This window comes from Eubalaena glacialis, chromosome 4 (genome assembly GCF_028564815.1).
Source record: "Eubalaena glacialis isolate mEubGla1 chromosome 4, mEubGla1.1.hap2.+ XY, whole genome shotgun sequence".
Classification (NCBI taxonomy): Eukaryota; Metazoa; Chordata; class Mammalia; order Artiodactyla; family Balaenidae; genus Eubalaena; species Eubalaena glacialis.
This window is the reverse complement of record NC_083719.1, coordinates 184,756,831-184,766,390: the sequence shown is the minus strand read 5'-3', so window position 1 is coordinate 184,766,390 and position 9,560 is coordinate 184,756,831.

The window sequence follows — 9,560 nt, the reverse complement described above, 5'->3', positions numbered from 1 at the left end:
CAGGTAGTGATGTTAAAAGACGGAGTTTAGTTAATAGTACTATCCTGATGTTAATTTCTTAGTTGTGACAAATGCACAGCTGTTAAGAAAGATTTTCCCATCAGCGCAGTCAGGTGAGGGTATATGGGAATTCTCTGTGTTACCTTTGTGACTTTTCTCTAAAACTATACCAAAATAAAATGTTGGAGTTTTTTTCCTGAAAGCTGTCCTTCGATCAAAATTTATCGAAGAATCCATCATTTCTCCACCAATTGGAAAAGTCCCCAAATATATCGAGGTCTATTTCTGCCCTCTGGATTTGTCTTATCCCGTATGTAACTGAATCTTAAAAGTGGAAAGTGAAAAAAAAAAGAGTGGCATCTATGAACTACTATTTTAAAATTATTATCAAGTCAGCCAGAGCAGGGCGAATAAAGGTGCTGAGCTTGGAGAGATGGGAGTTTGTGACTGCTCTGTCATGCACATTATTTGTGTGTTTATCTACTCCTTTGTTCATTTTTCAATAAACATTTATTCAGCGCCTCCTGTGTGCCATGTCCTATGTGGAGCGCTGGGGACCCAGAGAAGGCCAGGGCAGAAATCCCTGCTCTCATTTGTGGTCCAGTGGGAGATACAGAATTACACAGAATATAATTGCAACTTGTGTTTGCTGCGTTCAGGAGAAGAATGGGGGAGGGGTAAGGACAGACCAGCAGAAAGACCTGCTTTAGTTGGGAAGGGGGGCTGTCCGAGGGCCATTTGAGCTGAGAACTGAGGAATGAAACAAAGCCAATTTGGCCAAAGGATATGGAACAGCATCTCGGGTGGAAGGCACAGCTCGTGCAAAGGCCCTGGGGCAGGACCAGGCCTGGTTCCTTTGGAGGAACAGCGAGGAGGCCTATGTGCCTGGAGCAGAGTGAGGGAGGGGGAGAGAGGGAGGAGGGGAGGGCAGGGAGGGGAGGGGGCAGGTCGTGCAGGGCTTTGTGGGTGGTGGGGAGGACTTGGGCTTTTACCCCAGGGAGGTGGGAGCCCTGGAGGGCTGTGGGCAGAGGAGGGAGGAGGACCTGCCTCAGGTGCTCACCTGCACCCTCTGGTGGTCATTATGGGGAGGACAGACTGTGGAGACCAGGGTGGGAGCTGGGGAATCAGGGCAGAAGGGATTGTCCTGGTCCAGGCACACAACACAATGACGGTATCAGGTTAGTTTATCTAACTGTGAGCCTCAGTGACTCCATCCCTAAAATGGGATTGCCCAGCACATAGAAAGTGTTCAGTAATTACCAGTTTGCCCTGAATAGCTCACTGAATCCACCCAACAGTTCTATGAGGAAGGGGTTATTATCATCCCTGTTTTACAGATGAGGAAAATGAGGCACAGAGAGGGAAAGTGACTTACCCAAGGATACACAGTTGGCGAGTGGCAAAGTGAAGTTCTTGCTCTTAACACCTGTGTATCCATGAGGATAACATTATACATACAGGTGAGCAGGGAAGAGAGTAAATGATTGGAGGAGTTGATCTGGTCTGGGGAGGGCTTCCAGGAGGTGGTGCCATTGGGCCTGAGACTTAAAAGATGAGCTGAAACTACCAGGCACCCCTGCAGGAGGGATTGCAGGGCAGAGGCCCTGAGGGAGGACCCACCAGAATGCAGGGCCCAGGCTGGTCCATACCTAGAGCTCAGCACCATCTTTTTCCTGGATTCCCATCACGACCACCGTATGGCCCTTCCCCTCTCCCGGCAGCACTGTTTCCAGGGACCACCCCCTCCCTCTCCCTTTCAGATTGGGTGGCTCGGCGCTGATGCCCACCCCCAGCCACCTCCAGCTGGTAACAATCCCCAGAAAGGGGTCATTAAGTGGCCCAGCTGAGGCCGCCGATAACCAGCACACAGGCACTATTTTAATTTTCCACTGATTTGTCTGCGGTGGGCTCCCCAGAGCTGAGCCATGTGTGTGTGGAGAGGAATATCTAGCCCCACAGCAGTCTATGGAGAGTGAGGACAGAGGAGAGGACTTGGGGGAGCCTCACTGCGAGAGAGTTATGGGGCAACTGACATGGTTTCTGGGCCACCCCCCAAATCTCACTGGCCTGGCCCTCACCAGGCTGTGCTGAGCCCTTTTGCCTTCACACTCAGGGTAGCCACTTCTGTCTTCAGCCTCCACCCACCCATCTGTCCATTCATCCATCCAATCGTCCATATGTTCACCCACCCATCCATCCACCCATCTATCCATCCATCCACAATCCATCCATCCATCCATCCATCCACCCATCCATCCATCCATCCATCCATCCATCCATCCATCCATCCACCCATCCATCCATCCATCCATCCACCCACCCATCCATCCATCCACAATCCATCCATCCATCCATCCACCCATCCACCCATCCATCCATCCACCCACCCATCCATCCATCCACAATCCATCCACCCATCCACCCATCCATCCATCCACCCATCCATCCATCCATCCACAATCCATCTACCCATCTATCCACCCATCCATCCATCCAACCACAATCCATCCACCCATCTATCCACCCATCCATCCATCCATCCACAATCCATCTACCCACCCACTCATCCATCCCTCTATCCTTCTATCTATCCCTCCCTGACCCTCTGTCCCTCCCTCCCATGGATAAGCAGTTACTGATCACGTAAGATGTACCATGCACTACTTTAGGCCCCAGTGGTCTTCTCCACACCCTACTCAGCATCCCCCCTAGGACATCCCCTAGGGTCCCTAGACTCAGCATCTTCCTGCCCCTCCCCCACCCCATGTCCCCACCTCAGGGACAATTCCACCGTTGCTCACCGCCCCTGAGGCTGGGATCGCAGCATCGGCCTCACCTCCTCCCCCTTCACTCTCTGCAGCCTGTGGGTCCTCACGTTCTGCCCATTCTCCCCCGCGGGGCTCTCCCCCATCCATCCTCAGGTCTCCTTTTCTACCATCTGGATCACCGTTTCACTCTCCTCCCAGCCCCCATTCCCAATCCCACAGCTGCCTGAGATCTGGCCATGCCCCTCCCCGCTCATTCACCCCGCATGGCTCCCTGCTGCCCGGGAGGGAAGGCCCAGCTCCGCAGCAGCCCGGCATGCAAGGCCCTCCAGGGTCTGGCTTCACACTTCTCTCTCGCCTCCCTCTGCTACCTCACTCACCTCCTCCCGCCTTTAGCTCTGTCACACCCAGCACATTCCCACCGCCACACCTGTGTCTGCACAGTTCCTTCTGCCAGGAATGCCCACACCACCATCTCTCTGAGCTGAAAGCCTTAGCATCCCCCCAGGCTTGGCTGAAATGCCACTTCCTCCAGGGAGCTCCCCCGCCGCCCCCGGCCAGGGCCCGCTCCCTGCTCCCTGAGTTTCCATCCAAAGACCAGGCACCGCCACCCTGTCTTTGGCTCTAGGCCTCGGGCTCTCGGAGCCTCTCAAGGCCACCAGGGGCAAAGGTGGACAGAAGCACCGTGTCATCAGCTTGTGTGGGGCTGGGGTGTGACACCCACTACCTGGGTGAAGTGACCTCCCAAAATAGCAGCCTCTCATGGATGACAGACAGAGGCTGATCCTGAGGGTAAACTCTGAACCACCGCATTATCCTGTCACATCCCTTCATCCTCATACAGTGACCGTCCCTCTCCGAGCCTGTATCCCCATCTGTAAGATGGTGATCATGGCAGTTCCTTCTTCATAGACTTGTTGGGAGGACTCCAATTGGCTATTATCTTGAGCTCTTGGCTCAGCGCTGCAAATTTACAGTAGTTTGCTGTGTGACCTTGGGGAAAGTACTGTCCCTCTCTGAGCCATGGGTTTCCCTTCTCTTGACTTCTAGAATGAGCAGCAGCCCGGCTCTACCCTGCTTTTGGTGGGGCAGCCTCAGGAGCCCCCAGGGGAGGCTCTGAACACCCCATGTTTGCCTGCCCAGGAGAAGAAAGGATGGAAGAGAGGAAAGACTTCCAGAAGGTAGGAAAGTGCTGGGACCTGGAGCCGGGGTGGGGTGGGGAGCTGATGGGTGCGGTCAGGTACTGGTTGTCTCAGGCTCAAGTGAGAGGCGGGGCCGGCGGTGTTGGCTGCCTTCATTCACTCAGTTGCAGAGACCATTCATTCATTCATTCATTCATTCATTCTTTCTTTCTTTCATGCATTCACTGAAAGAATTGCACTGACTCCTTTAGGGGTTAAGCCCACAAGCTCTGCAGCCCGGGTTCGAATCCTTGTGCTGCTTCACCCCAGCTCTGTGGACAAGTCCATTCACCGCCCCGTGCCTCCGTTTCCCCGTCTGTAAAGTGGGGGGGGCATCATGGTGACCCCTTCAGCCCTCTGTGCTGCCTGGGTCCGCCCCCCTCCCTGGCCCTGCTTTCTGTGTCTCCCCAACTCTCTTCTCCGGGGCTCCCCGCCCTTCCCCTCCTCACCACCGACATTCCCGGCTCGGGCGCTCCGGGAAACATTCCGTGGTTTGCAGCAGACTGTCCGGCTCCTCGGTCCCTCAGATGTGGGCAGAGTGGGCGGCGGCCGGGCAGGCACGGGCCGGGGGCTGGGGAGACTACGTGCCCCCCGAATCCCACCCCAGCGCCGGGCACACGGCAGGGGAGAGAGCGGGTGGCACTCACAGACGGGCAGAGGGACCCCCTCGGCAGATGGGGGAGGCCCTCTCCTGCTCACAGCCCTCCCAGGGCTCCCTAGTGCTCCTGGAATAAAACCCCAAGTCTTCCCCACAAGCCCACAAGGCCCTGCACGACCTGCCCCGTCCCCTCCCTGCGCCCCCCCCTCCCTCTTCCCCCCTCGCTCACTCTGCTCCACCCACAAGGGCCTCCTGGCTGTTACTCCAACACGCCAGGCCCGGTCCTGCCCCAGGACCTTTGCACGGGCTGTGCCTCCTGTTGGGAATGCTCTCCCCCCTTCTCTTCTAATGAATTCTGTCATCTGCCAGGTCTCAGATGAGATGTCACCTCCTCAGTGAAGCCCTCCTAGATTGCCCAGCCTAACTCAAAGCCCCCAGCTCCTTAGAACCCCTTCCATAATCATAATTTCACCTCCTCCCTCTCTCCCCCTCGCTCACTCTGCTCCATCCATATGGGCCTCCCGGCTGTTCCTCCAACACACCAGGCCCGGTCCTGCCCCAGGACCTTTGCATGGGCTGTTCCTGCTGGGGACGCTCTTCCCCCTTCTCTTCTAATGAATTCTGTCATCCATCTGCCAGGTCTCAGATGAGATGTCACCTCTTCAGTGAAGCCCTCCTAGATTGCCCAGCCTAACTCAAAGCCCCCAGCTCCTTAGAACCCCTTCCACAATCATAATTAAGTCCGATTTTGTGCACTAATACTTTTATTTTCCGTCTCCCTCACTGCAACATCAGCCCCAAGAGGACAGTGGTCTTTGTCTGGGTCACTGTTGTGTCCTCAGCAGGAGAACAGGACTGGAGACACAGTAGGTGTTTAATCAATGTTGGCTAAATGAGGAATGAAAAATGAAACCGACGCATGATGCTACTCAGGGATGTGGGAACATCTCTGTCCTCATGGACCCCAAAACCTTGATACTCTATAACTCCCGCTTCACCCAACCCACCTGAGTCACCTGAATCCCAGGGGCAGCAGTAATGAGGGGTCGTGGGAGGTCTTCCACCCAAGGCCCAGCTCTCCTTGGAGAACACTTGCTGAGAAGCCTGAGACGTCTAGGCCCCAAACCCATTTCCTTGATAGGGGAACCTGAGGAACAGAGAGGGCAAGCCACTGGCCCAAGGTCACACAGCACACCCAGGTTCAGACCTAGAATTGTATAGGTAGGTAGAAGATTTCAGAGTTCCACTTTGGGTGGCAGGTCAGCTCCTAGAGGGACAGAGGGATGGATGGATGGTGGGGCAGACAGTGGTGCACAGGCTTGTGGCTTCATGCTGGCTGAAGAGCCTCAGACAGCAAACACCCAGCCCCCAGGTGCCACAGCCTGCCTTGCCCCAGAATGTCTTCTCTCCCGTCAGTTGGGTCCCGACACAGGGAACATGGCCATCCCCCTCGAAGTTTCCAGAAGGGTGCCCAGTCTTAAGGGTGGATGCTACAGGGCGCCCATTCCCTCCCCAGGGTCTGGGGGCACAGAAACGGGCAGAGGTGTGGCCAGAGTCCCACAGCAGCTCAGACCTGAGTCTCCCGTCTCCTGTCTGTTAACCTGAGCCCTCCACCCAGCGCCCCTAGCCCCCAGACCTCGCTCTACTCAGAACTTCCCATCGTAGGCCCTGGGGCAACGGAGTCATGGCTCTGCAAGGTTTCAGATCCAGCTAACATACTGCAAACCTTCCCAGGCGACGGCCAGCCTCGGCACCCTCCTGGCCACAGACACCGGCACATTCAGACTCTTAACCGCCTCTGGGCAGCCCTGGCCACGCTTCCAGGTGGAAGACTCTGGAATGGCTTTCTCTCCATTGTCTGGCCTTGGTTTCCCCCGTTCTGACCACCTCTCCTCCTTTTCCAAATGCCCAGGGAGGGGTCACTGCTGCCGCCAACCACGTCTGACCCCCCTTCACCAATGTCCAAGTGTCCCCAAATCCGAGAGGCCAGAGAACGAGGCGCGAAGCCCTTCGGCTCCCCGCTGTCCCCTCCTGCCCCCCAAGACTTCCACCCGAGCCTCACCCGGCACTGGTGGGTGCCTTCCCACTCACCATCCACCACATCTTGGCCGTCATGTCGTAGCAGAGCTGCCATTTGACCGAGGTCTCGCCCGGCTTGCTGGACACCAGGGGCCTGGGCACCTCCATGCTTGGAAGGAGGCAAGGGCAGCCCGAGCTGCCTCACTCGGTCAGAAGCACAGGCTGGGCCGGCCGCCTGGGGTGCAGGTCCGGGATCCAGACTTCCATAGCCCCTAGCGAGGGGCTTTCTCTGGGGGCGTCGGAAGAGGGTGCCGGGGAATCTCGGAGCTGGAGATCACAGGCTTGAGAGAGAGGGGGAGGGATGCAGATGCATTGGTCTGAAACACACCAGGCCGGTCTCTTGCAAGTGGCCACCCACAGCCCAAGGAGACCATCGCAGGCCGTGAGTCTGTGTGTGTGTGTGTGTGTGAGAGAGAGAGCGGTCGGTACGTGGATTTGTGAATGAGCCTCTGATTGGGAATACCCCCCTCCCACCCCCGGAAGGCGTGTGGCTTGTCCTTCTCCCCCTCCCCTGCTGATTCACCTTCCCATCAACTCCATCAGGGAAGAAAGCTCGGGGGCCGGAGGGAGTTGGGGTGCGTGCAGCGGGGGGCCTCAACCCCCACTCCCTCCCTCCCACCCACCCCTGTCTTGGATGCTGGCTGGGGAGGTGCCCAGGCCCCGAGGCCTCATTAACTCCAGGTGGGGGCCCTGAAGCCAAGGCACAGCAGATAGTACGTTTTGAGAGGTGGGGAGAGAGAGGCACTCTCGGTGCACAAAGAGGGTGGCATGCGAGGGCCCTGGATCGTTGAGTCCTGGCTGTGTGATCTCGGACCAGTCCCTGGGCCTCTCTGGGCTTCACTCTCCCTGTCTTGAAGATGTCAGCTGACCACTGAGGACAGTGGTACGGGTGGGGATGGGGGATGAGACAAAACGCAGATGCGCATAGGAGGGGGTGGGATCGTCATCTCACTTTTTTCCTTCCTTCTCCCAACTTCTGAGCAGAAGCCAGCCAGGGGGATTCTTTTGGTCTCATCATCTAATGGTTGTTGTGCATTTATGGAGCGCCGAGGGTGTGCCTAAGCTCGATGAGAAGGGGCTGGTCTCTGCTCTGTGTGGGCTGATGCCCTGGCCCGACACTGGCAGTAGGAGAGACTGAAGGTGGACAGCAGGAAGGACCCCCCGGCCTGGCCAGGGGCTGCTGGGAGCTCTGAAGTGGCAGCAGAGCAGCGAGGTCTGGCTGGAGAGCGTGTGGCGTCTGGTTTTCCACTGGGCTTTAAGCCTGCCAATTAGGAGTGGACAGAGGGAGTGGGAGATGGTGGCAGTAGGACTGGACGTGAATGGGGACCGAAGCTGACCCCTGTGGCATCGGGAGTGAGCACGGTGGCACGCTGGGAATGGCTGCCCCAGGCCCGCCCCTTCTGCTCTGCCACCAACCTGGCAGATTCCTCCTAAAACATGGCTCTGACGGGTTCTCTTTCCTGCCTACCACCCTCCATGCTCCCCAGTGACCCCAGGTTAAGGCCCCCAGTGAGACTGGGCCTGGCTTCCTCCTGGTCCCCTCCGTCCGGCACACCCTTCCTCCTTTCGTTACCTGGGGACTCCTATGCATCCTTCAAAACCAGCCTAATATTCCCCACCTGTCCCTGAGGGTGAGCGATAGAGTCAGACAGAGATAAAGAGAAACAGAGACACTAAGAGAGAGACAGAGTGAGTGAGAGAGACAGAGAGACAGAGAGACACCCAGCCATGCCCTGTCCACTGTCTGGGCTACATGCTCTTACCTCCCACCCTGAGAGGCTTGGATTATCAGCCACCTTTTTCTTTTTTTAATATTTATCTATTTATTTGGCTGAGCCGGGTCTTAGTTGCTGCACGCGGGATCTTTGTTGCAACGTGCGGGATCTTTAGTTGCGGCATGTGAGATCTAGTTCCATGACCAGGGATCAAACCCGGGGCCCCCTGCATTGGGAGGGCGGAGTCTTAACCACTGGACCACCAGGGAAGTCCCTCAGCCACCTTTTTCTTGTTGGAAAGACATTGTGCAACCCACACCCTCTGGCCCTAGGTTCCAACCCTGAGCACACGGGACTGAGAGTTTCTGTGTCTGGCTTGGGGACTCCCAGAGGACAGGACCTGGGTCTGAGCCCTAGCTGGGACTCCCACACACAACAGGCTCCAATGATCCCTGACCAAGCGCAAAGGTGTGGATCAGATTTGATTATTCAGATCACTGTTATTAACAGCCACTGTTTCTTGAGCACTTACTACACGCCAGTAGCCGTGTAAGGTCAGTACAGACAGGAAAACTGAGGCTCCGTCCGAGAAGTTTAGTCACGAACCCAGGGACACACAGCAAGTAGAACTCACTTCTGTGATTTGGGGGGATGCTGAACACCTACCCAGCTTCCACCCTCGCCTCCTTCGGGTCTCAGCTCAGATGACACCTCCCGAGGAAGGTGCCCGCCCAGCCCCCTGCTTAATAGTGCTCGCCACCACGCACATGCAGCCCCCTCCCAGCTTTATTTCCCTTAATCACTTCACTTATTGATTGTCTGTGGCCCCCAGCTGGGGGGGATGTCAGCTTTTGTCTGTCTTCTTCGCGGCTTTGGCCTCAGTATCCGGAACAGTGCCTGGCACAGAGTAGGCACTCGGTAATCTATTTGTTGAAATGAATGAACGAAGAGCGGGTCAGGGTTTTGCAAACATTGGCATTTCCTGTTGACTCCCCCCAAAGGCATTTTCCTCTTGGCACAAAAGCTGCAGGTCTGGCAAGGGGGGTGGGGAGGGGCAAGGGGCCGGGCATGGCTCTCGTGGCCCGAGCGGGGCCACACCTCAGCCAGCTTGCCCAGCTGAGGCCGGCAGGGCCCAGCCCAGCAGACGCAGTTCACCCGCATGGAGGCCCCCGCCCCGTAACTATAATTTGCCTCAGTACCTTGTGATCGTAGGAGACCGTTA